At 37.8% G+C, this 23,183-nt stretch overlaps 1 long non-coding RNA gene across 1 annotated transcript in view; it reads right to left on the bottom strand.

Annotated features, from left to right (window-relative positions):
- LOC141407050 (uncharacterized) overlaps positions 1-23,183 on the bottom strand; it is a 217,717-nt gene that overhangs the window by 99,178 nt on the left and 95,356 nt on the right. The window lies entirely within an intron of this gene.

Here is a 23,183-nt window from a genome sequence, read left to right as displayed (position 1 = left end):
TTTTACCTCAGTATCTAGCACAGATATCAACACATGGAAGTGACTCAGGAAATAGCTATTAGACAAATAAATGAGAAGCAAAGAAGCCAGGGAAGAGGGAGAACATGAGCTTGTTTCTCTTTCATTCTCTCCACTTCACATTTATTAGTCAGTTGTGCAGAATCTACCTGCAAAAATGTGGATTCATACCTGAATCTGAATACTTCTCATTACCATCACTTCTGCTAACCTAATCTAAGCCACCATTGACTCTCATTTGTGTTATTATATTAACCTTCTTCTTGGTCTCCCTTCTACTCCAGGTCCCTATAGAGCAGTCAGAGTGGTCTCTTAAAACACCAGTCCCACATGACACCCATCCAATGCCTCCCATAACAAAGAGAGTCAAGTCTAAACCTTTTTTTTTTTTTGAGATGGAGTCTCATTCTGTCACCCAGGCTGGAGTATAGTGGCATGATCTCGGCTCACTGCAAGCTCTGCCTCCCGGGTTCATGCCATTCTCCTGCCTCAGTCTCCCCAGTAGCTGGGACTATAGGCGCCCACCACCACACCTGGCTAATTTTTTGAATTTTTAGTAGAGACGGGGTTTCACCTTGTTAGCCAGGATGGTCTCGATCTCCTGACCTCGTGATCTGCCCACCTTGGCCTCCCAAAGTGCTGGGATTACAGGCGTGAGCCACCACACCCGGCCAAGTCTAAACTTTTTTTGCACTCCTGAGCCTCTACATGATCCTTGGCTACCTCCTCCAGTTGACCTCCTCCATTTCTCTCTTCACACTACCCAGTCATGCTGGCCTGTTCGTTATTCCTTCAACATATGAAAACCATTCTGGCCCCAAGAATTCAAACATTTATATTTTCTTTGCCTGGAATACATTCCCCTACATTGCCTCCTCCAATCTTTCATGTGTCTGCTCAAAAGTCACCTTCCCCAATAGGCCTTTTCTGACCACTCTAACTAAAATAGTCCACCTGCCATCCTTATCAATCTATGTCACCTTTTTGTTCTTTTTCTTCATAGAAAATTTTATTTTCTCAGATTAAATCACACATTATTTTCATGTCTTCCCCAGTGGAATACAATGCCCAGGAAGGCAGACACTGTATCAACCACCAGACAATGTATTGCTATTGTATTAGGCAAAAACCAGGGTCCAGAACAAAGGCACATAGAGGTTGCTTAATAAATATTATGGAATGAATAAATTAAAAAGAGAACTAGCACCAAGACAGTGCCCAGTACATAGCAGTTGCTCAACAAATAATGTTATCACATTTCTAAAGATACTTAACCTTTGAGATCATGAAAAAATTGAGACTAAATTCTCAAATTAAGACAAATATAAATGGCATTTTAAAACAAGTATATTTAATGGGAGAAAGAATAATCTTTTCAAGAAATTATGCCAGGACAACTGGATATATACAGGCAAAATAATGAAGTTAGATCCCTACCATATACCATATATAAAATTAACTGAAAATGGATCAAGGACCTAAATGTAGAGCTGAAATCATACAATTCTTAGAAGAAAATATGATTATAAATCTTTGTAACTTTGGATTAGGCAATGATGTGTTAGACATGACACCCAAAGCATAAGCCATCAAAGGAAAAAAGTAGATAAATTGGGCCAGGTGCGGTGGCTCATGCCTGTAATTCCAACACTTTGGGAGGCTGAGGCGGGTGGATCACCTGAGGTCAGGAGTTCGAGACAAGAGACCAGCTTGGCCAACATGGTGAAACTCCGTCTCTACTAAAAATACAAATATCAGCTGGGCGTGGTGGCACATGCCTGTGATCCCAGCTGCTCAGGAGGCTGAGGCAGGAGAATCGCTTGAACCCAGGAGGCAGAGGTTGCAGTGAGCTGAGATTGCACCAGTGTACTCCAGCCTGGATGACAGAGTGAGACTCCTTCTAAAAACAAAAAACAAAAAACAAAAAACAAAAAACAGAAAAGAAAAGAAAAAAGTAGATAAATTGGACTTCAGAAAAATTTAAAACTTCTTAGATTAAAAGAATACCATCCACAAAATGAAAAGACAACCCACGAAATGGGAGAAAATATTTGTAAATCACATATCTGAAAAGTAATGTTAAAGAAGTATTTATTGATACCTATGTAAACAAGTGTTTTTATCTGGAATAAGTATTGAATTTTTTTAAAAGATCTTTATAGGGCTTATGAAGATAAGCATATGAATTTTCTCCTTAGATATACTAATATGGTGAATTATGTAAATAGTTTTCCTAATACTAAATTATACTTCTATTTTTAAACCAAAAATAAAATTCTAAGCCAAAAATAAAATTCTAATCATCTGGATGGATCCCTCCTCTTGGCCAAGCACACTGCAAAGTTAACTTGAAAAACTAGTTCAGGCCATGATGGGTAGGGGACATTACACATGCCTCATTATACTCTCCTCCCTTTTGGAATTACTGATAGAACAGGCTCTTTAAGTTTGATAAGAAACATTTACAATTTATTCTCTCTGAAACCTGCTACCTGGAGGCTTCATCAAAACCTTGGTCTTTACAACCCCTTATCATAACCCAGACATTCTTTTCCATTTCTTCCAGGTCTTCAGATAACAACCCTTTCAACCAATTGCCAATCAGAAAATCTCTGAATCTGCCTATGACCTGGAAGCTACCCTGTCGCCAGTTGTCCTGCCTTTTTGGACCAAAATGCATAGAATCAAGTTGTAACCCAACTACCTTGGGCACATGTTCTCAGGATCTCCTGAGGGCTGTGTCATGGGCCATTGGTCACTCATATTTGGTTCAAAATAAATCTCTTCAAATATTTTAGACTGTTTTTGTTGACACATTCTTGAAGACTAGACTTTTGTAAATTTTCTCTACTTTAATGGCTACATGGTTGATTTCCTTTCGTTCTTCCCAACCTTGTGCATCTGTGTTTTCCTTTTTTTTCCCTAAGGTCAGTAATGTGGGTACTTTGTTGATGTTTTTCAATGTATGAGGTTATTTATTGAACTTTTTGTTGTACTGTTTTCTTTCACCATTTCTGAATTTTTGCTTTTATCTTTTTTTTTAGTTTACTTTTTTCTAAATTAAGTAATTTTATTTTTTTCCTATTCTATTAATGTAAATGAGGAAATGGCAACTTTTTTTCATAAAGAATCAAATAGTATATAGTTTTGACTTGGTGGACCGTATTTTTCCTACTGCAACTACTCAATTCTGCCTTTGTAGTAGGAAAGCAGCCATAGACAATATTTAAATGAATGGCATGGCTGAGTTCCAATATAACTTTTCAAAGCAAATGGCAGGTTGAGTTTGGCCCACTGGCTGTGGCTTGATGATCCCTGGTATGAGTTGTTAAAGCTATGAATTTTATTTTGAGAACAGTTTTAATTGTATCCTATAGATTATGATATGTAGGGATTTCCTATCTTTGGTTTTAGAGATTTTTGCAACATCAGTGTATTTTCCCTTTAACTCAAGCATTATATATTACAGTTTATAACATGGTCAGGTAAAATGTACTTTTACAAAATTTTATTTCTAGTTTTATTGCATTACAGTTAGCCATTGTTGTATTAGTTCTACCTCATGGAACTTATTGAGATTTTCTTTGTAAATGAATATATGGTAAAATGTCATTCATGTTCCATAAATGTTTGAAAACACAATGTGTTTTTATAACCAAGGAATAAAAATTGTTATGTTTTCATTACATTTATTGTATGTTGTGCATACATTTGTTTCCTTGACCTGTCTTGAACTGAGAGAGATAAAGGTATCCTTTTATTAGATATTTCTGTTTTTCATTACATTCCTATAGTTTCTGCCTTATGCAGCTGCTGTGTTATTTATGTATAGCTAATTATAACTGTTACAGTTTCATTGTGAATTATGGCATTATAAAATGTCCTTCTTTGTCTTATTTATCATTTATTGCTTTTTTACTTGCATTATTCTACTTTGTCAGATATCAAAATCACAAACATTTCTTAAATTTTATTTTTACGTTTACTTTTGCCTTATATGCTTTCCCCCTTTCCTTTATTTTTAGTCTTGCTGAATCACTGTGTTTTAGGTATATCTCTTTGGTGAGTTAGGCTCACTTATATTTGTAAGTAAAATTGATATATTTGATCTGAGGGGTATGTATAATGTGTCTTGTGTTGACTATGTCTTTCAATATGCAATCTTAGCTTAACTCTTTTAAAACTTCTGGAAAATTGTTAAATACTAAGGTTTGTGTTTTTGTTTCATGGTAGCCTTTATAGTAATAATTTGGTTACTGCTTTTTGTCTCTTACTTAGCTTCTTGTTATCATGAAAACTTCACATAATATGTTTTGATGGCCATCAGTTACCTCTGCAGTAGTCAACAAGTTTTTTATACTTTCTCTCTTTCCTGCTTTTCTTCCCATTCTTTTTAATTATTTCTATTTGTCAGAATATATGCCATTACATGTTCTGACAAATAGAAATAGTATATACTCTTCTTCCCCTCTTATCTTCATCTTGTGTTAATCTTAAATTTTCAATTACCTATTCAAGGCTCACCACAAGTCCTTTAGCTGAGGTTTCTGTAATTATTTCTTGGTTGGATGAAACTTACTCTCCATAGATTCTTGTTTTTCTTATTATTTATTTATAATAAATTCTTATAAATGAAACTGTTGGGTCAAAATGTATGCATTTTATAAGACTTCTTATACATATAGCCAAATTTTCCATAAGAAACCAATTTATACTTAACCAGCTATATATGATAATTCTCATCTCTCAAGAAAAATATTATAACATATATTTTAAGTTGTAACATATGTACATTATTACATATTCATCATCAACCAATTTAACAAGCATTTATGTTAGTGAGTTTAAAAACAATTAGGAGGTCAACATTTGCATCAAACCCAGAACACATTTTGTACCATCTTTTAGATATCTTTCCTTAAGTATATGACAATTAATATATATATTTATTTTAGTTCTCATATTATTACCTTGTCAGGAGAAACAGTTACATGCTTTCAAATTCTTTAAGAAGAATTTAGAGTTCTGTATTTTTCTAGTGAACTACTTTTGCATAATAACTGACATCAAATCTAGTGGTTTAAAAAAGCCTACCATTTTATTATATCTCAAGATTTTGTGAATCAAAAATTCAGACAGAGCTTGGATGGGTGATTCTTCTGCTTTATTGGCACTAACTAGTGTCATTACACAGTATTCAGTTGGCAACTGAGCTGGTCTTGAGGATCCAAGATGGCATCACTTAGATGGCTCATGCCGTGGCAGGAATGGCTGTAAGGCTGGGTTTAACCCCTTCCTCTCCATATAATCTCAGGGCCTCTTTATGAGTTCTTCCTAACAGGGTAGTGAGCTTTTTACATTGTGGCTATAGGGTTCAAAGAGCTAGTTTTTCCAGAATGAGAAGTAGAAGCTGCCAGTTTACATCCTGGGCCTAAAAATGGACACAGCATGCCTTCTACAATATTCTATTGGTCAAACTAGTCATGGAGCCCAGCTGCAAGAAGAGGTGACTTAAATTCACCTGTCGATGAGAGAAGGGTCAAGATAATTTGTAGTCATTTTGAGTCCACCACAAATATTCCCTGAACTATTGCATTGACTGATAATTTGGCTGGATATAAAATCTTTGACTCACATTTTCCTTAAGTTTTTTGAACATGTTCCTCCACTATTGTCTTGCCTTGTTTATGGCTGTTGAGTCACTGATGTCAATTTTATTTTATTTTTTAAGTGACTGGAGAACTCAAGGGACATTTAATTTTTAAGGTCCAAGAGTTTTACTAACACCTTCAAGTTTACTAATCTGGGAAAGTTTTTCTGGTAAACAGTGGGTTCTTTTATATGTAAATTAAGAACTTTTTTTTCTTTCAGAAAACTTTAATTAGAGTTTGAATATAGTTCTAGTACGTTGTATTGCTTTATCTTCTAGGAATTTAATTATATGTGCTTTGGATCTTATTTTCCCTGTTCTTTTGATAGTTTTCACCGTTGTCTTCATTTCTACACTTCTTTTGGTTCTTTTATTTTCTAGACCATATAATTCTTACTGTACCAGGTCCTATATATTTTCCTTGGGTATCTTGTAATTTAGTTTTTATTTTAAAAATGATTCTGTCTTTTGAAACAAAAATTATTTCCATGAGTTTATTCAGATTGTATTTTATATCTTCTTAATGCTTGCCCATTACTATTCTGAGTTTTTAATTTCTGATCCGTGGTGGTCCTTCACATTTGCAGTTGCTTTGGGGATTATACTTAGTTCATGGAGAATATTTTGTTTCAGTTTTCCTCTGTTTCACAGTTTTGTTCTTTATTTTCCTTTGCTTTGTTTTTCAGTGTTTTAATCTGCTGAAACGTTTTTGTTTTCATTTTGTTTTTTTCACATTATAACTGCACGGATCCTGTTTTTTTCATGACTATTTCTACTGTGTTTTTCAAGTCCAGAAATAATAATCAATTCTCTTCTAAGGAGTAGAGGATTTGAGTAGTTTATTTCTTAGTGCAAGATTACCTCCTTTTGTTGATATAATGCAGTTCCCTTAATAAATTATGCTTTAGAAAAATGTTTTCAGTTCTAATTTTTATGTCACATTATTCTAACAGGTCCTTATATTCGGCTACTCCTTTTGCTTTTATTGCCAATTTACAAAGGAGATCACCTCCTCTCAACCAGAAGTGGGCTTTCTCAAAACTGACACCCCTGGTTTGTTTGTGTTTTTAAGAGATGGGGGTCTCTTAAAGGTTCAGCCCAGGCTGAACTTGAACTCCTGTGTAAGCAATCCTTCTGCCTCCATCTCCTATGTAGCTGGGACTATAGGTGCACACCACTGCACCCAGTTATTCTGGTTTAACACATTTCCCAGCCCCTTACTTTTAATTCTTTAGTAGCTCAGATTTGTCCTTAGTATTTTCCCATGCAAATGGGATTCTCACCTTTTTGAGATGAACCCACTATACTCTCTTCTCTTCTACATGATCTTTGCCTGACCATTAAATCTCTTGTGTGTCCTGGACCTAATTCTGCTTGTCTTGGATATTTGTTTTTTGACTTGTATGTAAATTAAAGTTTGTGGTTTTCTCAGTCTCCTAGTTATGATGTAGGTGTGGGCTACGGGTAATTTTACTGCTACTTGTTCATCTTAATATTTTTATTATAAAGGATGTGCAGTGGTTTTCCAAAATAGGTAACCACCATTTTCACTTAATCATATACTTGTGGGTACACACACAGGCACACACATGAACACTCTTTTTTGAAGTTTCTTCTCCCTGTGGAGTCTCTATTTCCTAGATTGTTTTCTTCTGTTTCCTTGTTTTGATGCCTTTGTCATGTTGGAGGCTTTTCCCCTGATGACTGGTTATCCATAGAAGCTGGAGATTTCAGCATTCTGTACGTAAAGGTCACTCATTTGCCCTGTTTTCAGTGTTCCCTATTCTACATACCTTTTATTCTCTCCAAGTTAAGTCTTTTCGCGGTGGCTGGGAAGCATCGATAACTGGGCTGTGTGGAATGAGGGAGAGGATATGGCAATCTAACTGCTTCTTAAACAGATTCGCAACCTAGTCCTCATTTTAAGAATTCCTGCAGCCGGGCACAGTGGCTCACACCTGTGAATCCCAGCACTTTAGGAGGCTGAGGCGGGTGGATCACCTGAGGTCAGGAGTTCAAGACCAGCCTGGCCAACATGGTGAAACCCCATCTCTACCAAAAATATAAAAAAAATTAGCCAGGCGTTGTGGCAGGTGCCTGTAATCCAGCTACTTGGGAGGCTGAGACAAGAGAATTGCTTGAACCTGGGCGGCAAAGGTTGGCAGTGAGCTGAGATCACACCATGGCACTCCAGCCCGAGCAACAGAGTAAGCCTGTCTCAGTTAACAAAAAAAAAAAAAAAAAAAAAAAAGAATTCCTGCTAACCTTCACTTCTACAAATACCTACTGCTACCTATTTCTGAGGCTTTCGGGGATTCTATGGTGTAAATCTTTCAACGCTCCTTGTTGCTGGCTTGTTATGTCATTTTCTCACATTTACCCTGATATTTAAGATTTATTCATCTGCTTTCTGGCTTCCAAGACATTGTTGCTGTTTTGTTCCTAAACTTTTCTCTATGTTGTGTAGGTTGATGTCTTTTTCAATCCTAGCACTATTTTTTCATGAGGTTCCAAGAGTCAAAATGATATATTTCTGTACCATGCCATCTTTATTGTCTGGAATTGTTTTCTCAGGACATTTTTAAAAATTGCTTTCACTCTTGCTTGCATTAGTTGGTATTACCTCATATGGTTTAATTTGAATCAGATCTTATAAAATCCCCACTCCCCATCTTTCTCCAAAGCTTTTGATGAAAAAACATATTTCTATACTACTGCACCCCCCACCTTCTTTTTACCTAATTTCCAATACCAGGATCCTCAGGGCTCCCAGTTGTACTTCTGATCATTACATTGGAGACTCTTTGTTTGTCATATATTATTTTTCAGAAGAATGACAAATGGCTCTATTCTGATTATGATATCACTTGTTAGAGCACATATTTTTTCAAATTTGACACATAGTTTTACAACATACAATCAAATCTCATTTCCTTTCTAAACTCCATAGAAATTCCTGTTCTCTGACTTAAGGGCCTTGGGTCCCTTCTTTTTAATATACTTTATCTGATCAGGAGATGCCCTATGTTTACTCTGTCACCGTCATGACTGAGCAATGCAACTTTCTCAGTACTATTTTAAAATCCTCAAATAACTTATTAAGTGAATATTCCTGGTTCAAACAAAGTTAATGGAAACAACAATGTGAGAAAGGTCCTTATACTCTCTTGACACCCAAACAAATACAACTTCTGAGTTTCTTACCAACGTCTATGCATATGCATGGATACCTTTTTATAGCTATCACAGTGTAGATACAATTTTATGTTTGTTTTTCATTTAATGTCTCATAATAATTTTCCTTGTTGTTGAATAGTATTCAAAATTTTTAATCTTAATGACTGCACAGTGTCCCCCAAAGATCACTGAAAAAAGCACAGGAGGCTGATAAGAGAGAAACCCATTCCATTTCTCTCAAGCAAATCTAAATAGTACAGTGAAAAATCTGGATGGAATTGCTTATGGGAAATATACACTATCATACTTTCTTACAGTCTGATGATAACTGGCCCATATTAAGCTCCCCATTTTGACCCATCTCAGCTCTAACCACATCCTGACTGAACATGCATATCTTCTTTCACAGCTTTTTGCCTTCATGAAGTATAAACTGTAGAAGCCCTGGTATTCAGACACTTCAGCTTTGTCTAAGGAGCAGGTATGCAAACTGGAGCAACCCTCTTCAACCCCAGGTTAGGTTGGAGAATTGCCTCAGAAGACTGAAGGTGTAGGAATGGGGAATCCATAGGCCATGAGGTCTGGCCACGCTCACCCTGTGGCATGGCCTTTCCCTTACCTACACCACCACAAGTCCTTTTGTGGTCTCTCCTAGTCACCTCTCCCTATATCTGTGTCCTCTGTATTGGTCCCTTTCCTCTCATACCCCACATTCAGTGCTAACTATGTTTATTCTACATCAAATCATGTCTCCCATGATTGTCTCACCATTCTCCCTGCCACCACTCTGCCTCACGCCTTCAGAATTGTATCATTGATATGTTACAAATGCTCCTTACAGGATTTCATTCCTTCCCACGGCTCCCAAACATGCACTTGCAAAACTTACACATATACAGTGCTCCCCCCACCCCTGCCACATGCACACTCTACTAGCAATATGGCTATGAGTTATTTTTCTTAAGGCACATCGAAATATGTCATTCCTCTTTATGTATTAAAATAGGTTTACTCTGTAGTTATCACATGCCATTTATTATGCTCTACTTTGGAAATACAGAGTGTATTAGTCAGTGTTCTCTAGAGGAAGAGAACTAATATGATGAATATATATACAAAAAGGGGAGTTTATTAAGTATTAACTCACACAATCACAAGGTCCCACAATAGGCCATCTGCAAGCTGAGAAGCAAGGAAAGCCAGTCCGAGTTCCAAACTGAAGAACTTGGAGTCTGATGTTCAAGGGAAGGAAGGGTCCAGCACAGGAGAAAGATGTAGGCTGGGACGCTAGGCCAGCTTCATCTTTTCACGTTTTTCTGACTGCTTTATATTCTAGCCACTTTGGCAGCTGATTAGATGGTGCCCACCCAGATTAAGGGTGGGTCTGCCTTTCCTAGCCCACTGACTCAAATGTTAATCTCCTTTGGCAACACCCTCACAGATACATCCAGGATCAATACTTTGCGTCTTTCAATCCAGTCAAGTTGACACTCAGTATTAACCATCACACAGAGATACAAGTCAGTCTTGCCCTCAATGAGCATCCTAACTATCACGAGACACAAGTCACTGCAGTGCAATGTGGCGAATCTTAGGTTTGTGGCCCTTTGGAGGGTTACCCAACCCAAAACAGAGGCAGAGAGAAGCTACAGAAGAATTTTTAAGGAGGAAAACACGAGCTGATACTTGGGGAGGATATACATGAATATTTAAACGTTTAATTTGTACAATTTTAGCAAGAGTAATAAAGGTTCATAGCTTCAAAAAAGCTTAAACACTACTAAAGACCTTGTAATGTAAAGCAACTATCTCCCTCAGTGGAATTCTTAGTACCCAGGAACAATCACTTTAAATTATTTCTGTTTGTAATTCTCTTAGAGGTTACTGCCATATGTCTAAATAAAACATGTATTATAACTTTTCTTGATTCGTTAGATAGCATCTTTTAACTTTCTGCTCTTACAGGTGAAAATTTACCTCATTTTAACTAGTTCTGCAGTGTAAAGAAAACTCTTCTCTCTCTTTATCTGCAGGTAATTTAAAATATGTTTGCAAATTCTTTAAACTTCATTTCAGAAGATAAAATTATAGTCCCCTCTCCTTGAATGTGGGAAGGATTCACTGCTAACAAATTGTGGAAGAAGTGATGTTATGTGACTTCTCCTTGGTCTCTCTCAGGACGGTTGGTCTTAGAACTCAGCCACCATCTTTTGAGGAAGCCCAAGCAATCTAGAGAGGCCACTTGTGAATGTTTTGGCCTATTGCCCCAGTTAGGTAGGTCCTCAGTCAAATGCCAGGATTAACTCCACTCCCAGACATATGAATGAAGATTCTAGCCCCCCATCTTCAAGCCTTCCTTCTGAAGCTCTGGATATTGTGGAACACAGATAAGTCATCCCACTCACAGAAACCATGGGAGATAATAAATGATTATTGTTAAAGTCAAGTGTCTTTAGTGAGTCAAACAGAAAAACACTTGACTCCCCTCTGGGAGGTATACTCAGACTTTCAGAAACACTGTGTTGACCTCCTTTTCAGAAATGAAGATGAGAACAAAAGATGCATTAATTAGCTTATTTCTTAAGTCACCATCTGTTCACCTGATCATAACTCGCTGGGTTGTAACTTTGGGAAAATTTAACCCAATATAGCTTGTACAAATAAATGGAGTTTATTGCCTCAAGTATACAAAAGGTCCAGTATGAATCCTGCTTCCACAACCTTCCAAGTTTAAGTCTAACAACAACAACAAAATATCCTCTCAGCAGATCCAGCAAAACATCTGAGTACATTTCATTGGCCCTGATTGGGTGTGTGTCCATCTGTGGACAAATACTACGTATCAGGGGAATGGAATGCTCTGATTAGCTAGATGTAAGTCACAGGAACCTCCCTGAAGCACATAAATTGAAAATGCGGAAGGAGGTGATTCTGGGAAGGCATCAGGATTTAGTCAAAAAAAGAAGGATATATAGGTGGATAAAAATAACAATTGTAAAGAACCTGAATAGCATAACTCTCCTCTGCCATACCATTCCTTAATATTTCTAGTCTTACCACATAACCTGCTTGGGGCTGATGCCATCCGTCATCAAGGACCTGCTGGGAGCATAACCTGGTTTTGTGTCCAGCTCCCTTTCCCAATTATTGGCCTTTATTTTGTGCTCTACCATTAACCTAGTGGCTCTTCCACGAGGCTTCTCTTTTTTGGCTCTAAGCTAAATCCTAACTTTGGATATAAACTACAATAAAAATCTCTACAGACTGTAAATTTCCCTATGTCTCAGTCAATATACTTGCTTGGTTTGCTCTTTTACAAATTGAGGTTGGGTTCCAATACAAACAGAATTGAGTTAGCCTTTGAAGGCCACACTGATTGAATTTAACTTCAAGGTTCTTATAAAATTCATCCAACCAGATGTTTCAGTTTCTGAAATTCTTAGCCATATAGGAAGATGAGAGGAAGCCAGAGTGCAATGCAATGACACTTTTTATTTGAACAACAAGATAATTGAAAAGCAATCTGAGAATTGGGAATTTATCTTTACCACACATAATCTTTTCTCTTAAGAATCTGCTGTACATGGCTAAATTTTTATTTGCAACATTATAGAACTCAATTCAGCACAGTGCTTATTTAAAAGAAGTGTTTTAATATATTATTAATTTTCAATCATTTATAATGAAGTATTTCCATATTATGACTCTGTGAGTCAAAACAAACAAGTCTTTTTCGTTCCTTTGAAGGCTTTTTAAATGTTAATTCTGCAATTATACTTAACAAAAAATATTCTATTCTTCCTTTTTGAAGTTGTTTACTAAGTAGAACATAAGATATTTTATCATATATACAGAGAATAACTAGTCAAGGAGTCTATTATGTACAATCATAAATACAGTAGTATAATATTTTAAAAATATTTTCCTGCCTCTGAACTGCAAATATGCTTTGCTCAGTACAGTGGTGCAAATAAAATTACCAATCCAATAGAAGAAAAAGGCTTAAGTTTACATGCATTATCCTTTAGGAATTGCATAAAATGGAAAAAAAAAAAAAAGGAATTGCATAAAATGTAACTGCAGAAATGTACTTAGAATGATTTACTTTTCCTTGTAGTTGCATTTTAAAAGAATATTTTTTTCTAACAGATTTTCTGCACAAATTTTACCAATATTTTATTTCTTTTAAAAATGTATCATTAATATTATTTTTAACTGGCAAATATTAATTATATACATTTAAGGGGTACAACATGATGTTCTGATATATGTATCCAGTGTGGCATGATCTAATCAAGCAAACTAACATGTCCATCACCTCACTTTCCTATTATTTTTTATGGTGTGAGACACTGAAATTTACTCTTAGTTATTCTGAAATATGGAATACGTTTTTATTGACTATAGTCACCCTGATGTGCAATAGGTCTCAAAACCTATTCTCCTTGTCTATCTGGAACTTTGTACCCTTTGATCAATGACCCCCCCTTCCCTATCTCCCCACCCTCCCAGTCTCTGGTCACCATTACTCTACTCTCTACTTCTATGAATTTTACTTTATTAGATTCTACATGTAAGTGGGGTCATGCGATATTTGTCTTTCCATGCCTGGTTTATTTCGCTTAGCATAATTTTCTCCAGGTTCATCCATGTTGTTACAAATGTCCAAATTTCCCCTCTTTTAAGGCTGAATAGTATTCTATTATGTATACATACCACATTTTCTTTATTCATTATCTATTGATGGACACTTTACGTTAATCCCTATCACAGTTATTTTGAATAATGCTACAATAAACATGGGAGTGCAGTTATCCTTTTGATATATTGATTTCAGTTCCTTTGAATATATATCCAGAAGTAGATTTACTGGATCATATGGTAGTTCTACATTTAGGTTTTGAGGAAGCTTTGTACTGTACCAGTTTACATTCCAGTCAACAGTGTACAAGGGTTTCCTTTTCTCTGCATCCTTTCCAACACTTTTCTTTCATGTTTTTCACAAAAGCCATTCAAACAGGTGTGAGGTGATATCTCATTGTAGTTTTAAATTGCATTTCCCAGGCCCCTGGAGCAAGATGGCCAAATAGGAACAGCTCCAGCCTCCAGCTCCAGTGTGAGCAACACAGAAGACGGGTGATTTCTGCATTTTCAACTGAGGTACTGGGTTCATCTCACTGGGGCATGCTGGACAATCTGTGCTGGTCAGCTGGTGCAGCCCGACCAGGGAGAGCTTAAGCAGGGCAAGGCATTGCCTCACCTGGGAAGCACAAGGGGGAAGGGAATCCCTTTTCCTAGCCAAGGGAAACTGAGACACACAATACCTGGAAAATCAGGTAACTCCCACCCTAATACTGCGCTTTACCAAGGGTCTTAGCAAATGGCACACCAGGAGATTATATCTCACACCTGGCCAGGAGGGTCCCATGCCCATGGAGCCTCCCTCATTGCTAGCACAGCAGTCTGAGATCTAACTGCAAGGCAGCAGCAAGGCTGGGGGAGGGGCACCGGCCACTGCTGAGACTTAAGTAGGTAAATAAAGCCTCCAGGAAGCTCGAACTGGGTGGAGTCCACCCACCGCAGCTCAAGGAGGCCTGCCTGTCTCTGTAGACTCCACCTCTGGGGACAGGGCATAGCTAAACAAAAAGCAGCAGAAACCTCTGTAGATGTTAATGACCCTGTCTGACAGCTTTGAAGAGAGCAGTGGATCTCCCACCACGGAGGTTGAGATCTGAGAACGGACAGACTGCCTGTTCAAGTTGGTCCCTGACCCCTGAGTAGCCTAACTGGGAGACATCCCCCACTAGGTGCAGACCGACACCTCACACCTCACACAGCGGGGTATACCCTGAGACGAAGCTTCCAGAGCAAGAATCAGACAGCAGCACTTGCTGTTCAGCAATATTCTATCTTCTGCAGCCTCCGCTGCTGATACCCAGGCAAACAGGGTCTGGAGTGGACCTCAAGTAATCTCCAACAGACCTACAGCTGAGGGTCCTGACTGTTAGAAGGAAATCTAACAAACAGAAAGGACACCCACCAAAACCCCATTAGTACGTCACCAGCATCAAAGACCAAAGGCAGATAAAACCACAAAGATGGGGAAAAAGCAGGGCAGAAAAGCTGGAAATTCAAAAAATCAGAGTGTGTCTCCCCCTCCAAAGGAACACAGCTCATCGCCAGCAAGGGATCAAAGCTGGACAGAGAATGACTTTGACGAGTTGAGAGCAGAAGGCTTCAGTTGATCAAACTTTTCAGAACTAAAGGAGGAACTACATACGCAGTGCAAAGAAACTAAAAATCTTGAAAAAAGAATGGAAGAAGGGATAACTAGAATAATCAATGCAGATAAGGCCATAAACGAAGTGACAGAGATAAAAACCATAACATGAGAAATACGTGACAAATGCACAAGCTTCAGTAACCAACTTGATCAACTGGAGGAAAGACTACCAATGACTGAAGATCAAATGAATGAAATGAAGCGAGAAGAGAAGTCTAGAGAAAAAAGAGGAAAAAGAAATGAACAAAGCCTCCAAGAAATATAGGATTATGTGAAAAGACCAAATCTACGTCTGATTGGTGTGTCTGAAAGTGAGGGGGAAAATGGAACTAAGTTGGAAAACACTCTTCAGGATATCATCCAGGAGAACTTCCCCAACCTAGAAAGGCAGGCCAACATTCAAATTCAGGAAATACAAAGAATACCACACAGATACTCCTCGAGAAGAGCAACTCCAAGACACATAATTGTCAGATTCACCAAAGTTGAAATGAAGGAAAAAATGTTAAGGGCAACCAGAGAGAAAGGTCAGGTTACCCACAAAGGGAAGCCCATCAGACTAACAGCAGATCTCTTGGCAGAAACTCTAAAAGCCAGAAGAGAGTGGGGGCCAATATTCAACATTCTTAAAGAAAAGAATTTTCAACAAAGAAGTTCATATCCAGCCAAACTAAGTTTCATCGGTGAAGGAGAAATAAAATCCTTTACAGACAAGTAAATCCTTAGAGATTCTGTCACCACCAGGCCTGCCCTACAAGAGACGCTGAAGGAAGCACTAAACATGGAAAGGAACAACTGGTACCAGCCATTGCAAAAACATGCCAAAATGTAAAGACCATCGATGGTAGGAAGAAACTGCATCAACTAACGAGCAAAATAACCAGCTACTATCACAATGACAGGATCAAGTTCACACATAAAAATATTAACCTTAAATGTAAATGGACTAAATGGTCCAATTAAAAGACAGAGACTGGCAAATTGGATAAAGAGTCAAGACCCATCAGTTTGCTGTATTCAGGAGACCCATCTCACATGCAGAGACACACATAGGCTCAAAATAAAGGGATGGAGGAAGATTTACCAAGCAAATGGAGAACAAAAAAAAGCGGGGGTTGCAATACTAGTCTCTGATAAAACAGACTTTAAACCATCAAAGATCAAAAGAGACAAAGAAGGCCATTACATAATGGTAAAGGGATCAACTCAACAGGAAAAGCTAACTATCCTAAATATATATGCACCCAATACAGGAGCACCCAGATTCATAAAGCAAGTCCTTAGAGACTTACAAAGAGACTTAGACTCCCATAGAATAATAATGGGAGACTTCAACACTCCACTGTCAACATTAGACAGATCAAGGAGACAGAAAGTTAACAAGGATATCCAGGAATTGAACTCATCTCTGCACCAAGTAGACCTAATAGACATCTACAGAATTCTCCACCCCAAATCAACAGAATATACATTCTTCTCAGCACCACATCACACTTATTCCAAAATTGACCACATAGTTGGAAGTAAAGTACTCCTCAGCAAATGTAAGAGAACAGAAAGTATAACAAAGTGTCTCTCAGACCACAGTGCAATCAAACCAGAACTCAGGACTAAGAAAATCAATCAAAACCACTCAACTACATGGAAACTGAACAACCTGCTCCTGAATGAATACTGGGTGCATAACGAAATGAAGACAGAAATAAAGATGTTCTTTGAAACCAATGAGAACAAAGATACAACATACCAGAATCTCTGGGACACATTTAAAGCAGTGTGTAGAGGGAAATTTATAGCACTAAATGCCCACAAGAGAAAGCTGGAAAGATCTAAAATTGACACCCTAACATCACAATTAAAAAACTAGAGAAGCAAGAGCAAACACATTCAAAAGCTAGCAGAAGGCAAGAAATAACTAAGATCAGAGCAGAACTGAAGGAGATAGAGACACAAAAAATCAATGAATCCAGGAGCTGGTTTTTTGAAAAGATCAACCGAATTGATAGACCGCTAGCAGACTAATAAAGAAGAAAAGAGAGAAGAATAAAAAAGACGCAATCAAAAATAATAAAGGGGATATCACCACCAACCCCACAAAAATACAAACCACCATCAGAGAATACTATAAACACCTCTATGCAAATAAACTAGAAAACCTAGAAGAAATGGATAATTTCCTGGACACTTACACTCTCCCAAGACTAAACCAGGAAGAAGTTGAACCCCTGAATAGACCAATAGCAGGCTCTGAAATTGAGGCAATAATTAATAGCCGACCAACCAAAAAAAGTCCAGGACCAGACGGATTCAGGCCGAATTCTACCGGAGGTACAAGGAGGAGCTGGTACCATTCCTTCTGAAACTATTCCAATCAATAGAAAAAGAGGGAATCCTCCCTAACTCATTTTATGAGGCCAACATCATCCTGATACCAAAGCCTGGTAGAGACACAATAAAAAAAGAGAATTTTAGACCAATATCCCTGATGAACATTGATGCAAAAATCCTCAATAAAATACTGGCAAACGGAATCCAGCAGCACATCAAAAAGCTTATACACCATGAAAAAGTGGGCTTCATCCCTGGGATGCAAGGCTGGTTCAACATACACAAATCAATAAACGTAATCCACCGTATAAACAGAACCAAAGACAAAAACCACATGATTATCTCAATAGATGTAGAAAAGACCTTTGACAAAATGCAACCTCCCTTCATGCTAAAAACTCTCAATAAATTCGGTATTGATGGAATGTATCTCAAAATAATAAGAGCTATTTATGACAAACCCACAGCCAATATCATACTGAATAGGCAAAAACTTCAAGTACTCCCTTTGAAAACTGGCACAAGACAGGGATGCCCTCTCTCACCACTCCTATTCAACATAGTGTTGGAAGTTCTGGCTAGGGCAATCAGGCAAGAGAAAGAAATCAAAGGTATTCAGTTAGGAAAAGAAGAAGTCAAATTGTCCCTGTTTGCAGATGACATGATTGTATATTTAGAAAACCCCATCATCTCAGCCCAAAATCTCCTTAAGCTGATAAGCAACTTCAGCAAAGTCTCAGGATACAAAATCAATGTGCAAAAATCACAAGCATTCTTATACACCAATAACAGACAAACAGAGAGCCAAATCATGAATGAACTTCCATTCACAATTGCTTCAAATATAATAAAATACCTAGGAATCCAACTTACAAGGGATGTAAAGGACCTCTTCAAGGAGAACTACAAACCACTGCTCAGTGAAATCAAAGAGGACACAAACAAATGGAAGAACATTCCTTGCTCATGGATAAGAAGAATCAATATCGTGAAAATGGCCATAGTGCCCAAGGTAATTTATAGATTCAATGCCATTCCCATCAAGCTACCAGTGACTTTCTTCACAGAATTGGAAAAAACTGCTTTAAAGTTCATATGGAACCAAAAAGGGGCCTGCATTGCCAAGACAATCCTATGTCAAAAGAACAAAGCTGGAGGCATCACGCTACCTGATTTCAAACTATAGTACAAGGCTACAGTAACCAAAACAGCATGCTACTGGTACCAAAACAGAGATATAGACCAATGGAACAGAACAGAGTCCTCAGAAATAATACCACACATCTACAGCCATCTGATCTTTGACAAACCTGAGAAAAACAAGAAATGAGGAAAGGATTCCCTATTTAATAAATGGTGCTGGGAAAATTGGCTAGCCATAAGTAGAAAGCTGAAACTGGATCCTTTCCTTACTCCTTATACAAAACTTAATTCAAGATGGATTAGAGACTTAAATGTTAGACCTAAAACCATAAAAACCCTAGAAGAAAACCTAGGTAATACCATTCAGGACACAGGCATAGGCAAGGACTTCATGTCTAAAACACCAAAAGCAATGGCAACAAAAGCCAAAATTGACAAATGGGATCTAATTAAACTAAAGAGCTTCTTTCTGCACAGCAAAAGAAACTACCATCAGAGTGAACAGGCAACATACAGAATGGGAGCAAATGTTTGCAATCTACTCATCTGACAAAGGGCTAATATCCAGAACCTACAAAGAACTCAAACAAATTTATGAGAAAAAAACAAACAACCCCATCAAAAAGTGGGCAAAGGATATGAACAGACATTTCTCAAAAGAAGACATTCATACAGCCAACAGGAACATGAAAAAATGCTTGTCATCACTGGCCATCAGAGAAATGCAAATGAAAACCACAATGAGATACCATCTCACACCAGTTAGAATGGCGATCATTAAAAAGTCAGGAAACAACAGGTGCTGGAGAGGATGTGGAGAAATAGGAACACTTTTACAGTGTTGGTGGGATTGTAAAGTGATTCAACCATTGTGGAAAACAGTATGGCGATACCTCAAGGATCTAGAACTAGAAATACCATATGACTCAGCCATCCCATTACTGGGTATATACCCAGAGGATTATAAATCATGCTGCTATAAAGACACATGCACATGTATGTTTATTGCGGCACTATTCACAATAGCAAAGACTTAGAATCAACCCAAATGTCCATCAGTGACAGACTGGATTAAGAAAATGTGGCACACATACACTATGGAATGCTATGCAGCCATAAAAAAGGATGAGTTTGTGTCCTTAGTAGGGACATGGATGCAGCTGGAAACCATCATTCTCAGCAAACTATCACAAGAACAGAAAACCAAACACCGCATGTTCTCACTCATAGGTGGGAATTGAACAATGAGATCACTCGAACTCTGGAAGGGGAACATCACACACTGGGGCCTATTATGGGGAGGCAAGAGTGGGAAGGGATGGCATTCGGAGTTATACCTGATATAAATGATGAGTTGATGGGTGCTGACGAGTTGATGGGTGCAGCACACCAACATGGCACAAGTATACATATGTAACAAACCTGCACATTGTGCACATGTACCCTAGAACTTCAAGTACAATATAATAAAAAATAAATAAATAAAAAATAAATAAATAAATTGCATTTCCCTAATGCTTAGTGATGCTAAGCATTTTCCATGTACCTGTTGGACATTTGTATGTCTTCTTTAGAGAAAGTCTTTTCAGATCTTTTGCCCATTTTTAAATCAGGTTGTTTTCTTGTTATTAAGTTGAGTTCCTTGTATTTTGAATATTAACTCCTTATCAGATGTACCATTTCCAAATATTTTCTCCCATTCTCTGGGTTGTCTCTTTACTCGGTTGTTTCCTTTGCCTGCAGAATCTTTTAAGCCCATGTAATCTCATTTGTCTATTTTTGCTTCTGTTGCCTGTGCTTTTGGTGTCATATCCAAAAAATCATTGTCCAGATCAGTGTCGTGGAGCTTTTCCCTTATGTTTTCTTCTAGCAGTTTTACTGTTTCATGTCTTATATTTAATCCAGTTTGAGTTGAGTTTTTTCAATACAGTATAAGATGAGGATCTAATTTCATTCTTCTGCTTATGGATATTCAGTTTTTCCAGCACCATTTATTGAAGAGACTGTTCTTTCCCAATTGTATGCACAGAATATTCTGTGACCAGCTATGTAAAGAATTTTTCCCAATCCTCCAAGGAATTCTCCAACTATTATGGCCAATCATAAATCGTACGCTATTTTAAAAATACTTACCAAACTCTGAACTGAAAATATGCCTTGCTGAGTACAGTGGTGCAAATATGATTATGGATTCCATAGAGGAAAAAGGCTTAGGTTTACATGCATTATTCTTTAGGAACTGCATAAAATGCAATGGCAGGAATATTTTTAGAAAGATTTACCTTTCTTTGTGGTTACATTTTAAAAATATGTATTTTTCCAATAGGTTTTCTATATAAAATTACCAACATTTTAATTATAAAAGATTTTTTTTTTTTTGCTATCAGAAGACTGTTCCTTCATCTGCTATGTGCAGGAACCAAAATAACTTTGAGTTATATAAACTGAGCTTTTGGAGCTTTACATATAAATTATATAATTCTATTTTAGTAAGGTTAACAAAAAGGAAGGTATGCTTATGCCCTGATCAATTATCTGATGTTACCTATGCCTCATGAAAGTAGAAACAGGGTTCAGCCGTAGAGAGGGTGACCTTTCATTTACCAGTTTACAAAACCAAAGAAGGATTCTAAGTTGAACATAATTGTACATAGTTGCCAAACACACATTCAATATCTTTTATTATTGTCATTGTTGTTGATGCATTCAGGGTTATTCCTTTGAGGTTGATGTCTACTGATTGTCCAGTTTTTGTTCTCTGTATGTTGACCCTTCACAACATAGGACACATAGTGTTGGTCCCCCATATTATGGGACTAGTAAGATCTATAGCTGGGCCAGTGACTGCTATATTGTGCAGGAAATCTAGCAAATCTTGAAATACAGTGGGGAGTGATGTTCAGGTCTCAGTAGGTCACTTGTTTCTATATTCTCTAACATGATATTTTATTTGGTGAATCAATGATCCCATGAATCAATATTAAATTAATTAGCCCGAGACCAGAAATGTGTCCTACTTTGACTATCAAACATTTCTGGATGTATAATACAGATGAATGGCCTCTCCTTGGTCTGCTGACGAGTCTGCTTCTATTCTTGTTTCATTTTGGTTAGCAGTGAAAGGAATTCAAAGGAACTGTTAAGTATTCCACATATTTATTCTTTCTTCTTTTTAATAAAAAGATGCCCTGTGTTTTAGCTTGGAACATCACTGCCTAGTTTGAGACTGCATTTCTCAGCCCTTCTTATAACTAAGCAAAGCCAAATGGGATTCAGCATAATAGATTGGGATGGGAGCATACATGTGGGAACTTCTGGTCATCTCCATAAAGAGAAACCACTTCCTCTGGGCTCCCTCTTTTCCCATTCCCAACATTAGGGAAATGGCAACTGCAGGAGTCCTTGGACCTACAGATATAAGCTATGTGTTAAGGATTGTTGGGCTGGTCCAGCAGCCTGGATTTTGGATGAGCATGTGGAGTGGTGACTCCACCATTCACTCTGTTTGGGGATATCTTTGTTATATCAGCTTAGCCTGCATCCTAACTAATGGAAACTCTCTGAAAATCTTTTTTATATATTTATTTATTTATTTTTTGAGATGGAGTTTCACTCTTGTTGCCCAGGCTGGAGTGCAATAGCATGATCTTGGCTCACTGCAACTTCTACCTCCCAGGTTCAAGCGATTCTCCTGCCTCAGCCTCCCGAGTAGCTGGAATTACAGGTGTCTGCCACCACGCCTGGCTAATTTTTTGTATTTTTAGTAGAGACGGGGTTTTGCCATGCTGGCCAGGCTGGTCTTGAACTCGTAACCTCAGGTGATTCACCTGCCTCGGCCTCCCAAACTGCTGGGATTACAGGCGTGAGCCAACGCACCTGGCCAGGAAAATCTCTGAAAATCTTAACCACTCTTAGAACCAGCATAATCATTTTTATTGTCCTAATGAAAACACCTTTATCCATTGTCACCTGATTTATTCACTAATTAAATAAACTGCCCATGTTAAGATTAGCATATCAACAATGACAACATACAACATTATAGGTGCAATACAACACGCATTGCAGGTTACTGACCACAGCAAATACATGTATATCTGGAGCAGTGCTTTTATGCCAAAGGCAAGTTTGAATAATGTACGTGTACAGACTTCACCTTTCTTCACCAGACTGCAGAGTATCAGAGAGGTGACATGCTACAGATCCTTTGGAACAGGCAGGAGTGCAATCAGGAAACTGGGGAATGGAAAGATGTGACTAAAGTTTGGAATCTCAAGTTGTATCTCTCTTGGAAATATATTTGCTGCTAAGTAACTGGTACTAAAAGCTATGATATTTTGAAACTAAAATTGACAGTTTCAGTGAAACTTTAAGGCAAATATACCACTCCTCGAGGGCAAAAAGGCAGAGTACAGCATGCATCATCTAATTTGTGCCTCTGGGTAAAATTCATCACCTCTTCAGGCTGCCATGACCTATCTTCTGCCCCTCTCCCTTTTATTCTCTAGAGCAAAGGCTGGCCCAGCGGAGACTGAGGACAGCTGCAGGCTGCCAGGAATTGCTGGCAGTGAAGCTGTCTTTAGG

This window comes from Macaca fascicularis, chromosome 6 (genome assembly GCF_037993035.2).
Source record: "Macaca fascicularis isolate 582-1 chromosome 6, T2T-MFA8v1.1".
In the NCBI taxonomy this organism is placed as follows: Eukaryota; Metazoa; Chordata; class Mammalia; order Primates; family Cercopithecidae; genus Macaca; species Macaca fascicularis.
The sequence above is the reverse complement of the archived record's forward strand: the minus strand, read 5'-3'. Positions and strand labels throughout refer to the sequence as shown.